Consider the following 657-nt stretch of genomic DNA (forward strand, 5'->3'; position numbering starts at 1 on the left):
AAAGCTTTTAAACAGATTAACAATGCAAGGCTGCAGGGCCAGACAGAATACCAAGGCATGTTCTCAGAGCATGCGCAGACCAGCTGGCAAGTGTCTACACAGACATTTTCAATATCTCTTTGTACCAATCTCAACATGTTTCAAGCTGATCACCATTGTCTGGGTTCTCAAGAACTCAAATGTAACTTGTCTAAATTACTATCACCCTGTAGCACTCACATCTATAATTATAAAGCGCTTTTAAAGGCTGCTCATGACACATATGAACACGATCATCCCAGACACTCTGGATCCACTCTAATTTGCAAACCGCCCCAACAGATTCACAGGTGACGCAATCTCAATTGCACTTCACACTGCCCTCTCCCACCTGGAAACGATGGGTAATAACTGTGAGAATGCTGCTCATAGACTACAACTCAGCATTCAACATCATGGTCCCCTCCAAACTCATCACAAAGCTTGGAGCCCTGAGTCTGAACACCTCCCTCTGCAACAGGATCCTGGACATCCTGACATGCCGGCCCCAAGTGGAGAGGGTAGGCAACAACACCTCCGCCATGCTGACCCTCAACACAGGTGCCCCTCAGAGGTGTGTGCTTAGTCCCCTCCTGTGCTCACTGTTCACCCACGACTCCAACACCATCATCAAGTTTG

This window comes from Oncorhynchus mykiss, chromosome 5 (genome assembly GCF_057628025.1).
Source record: "Oncorhynchus mykiss isolate SJ-2025 chromosome 5, ASM5762802v1, whole genome shotgun sequence".
Taxonomy (NCBI): Eukaryota; Metazoa; Chordata; class Actinopteri; order Salmoniformes; family Salmonidae; genus Oncorhynchus; species Oncorhynchus mykiss.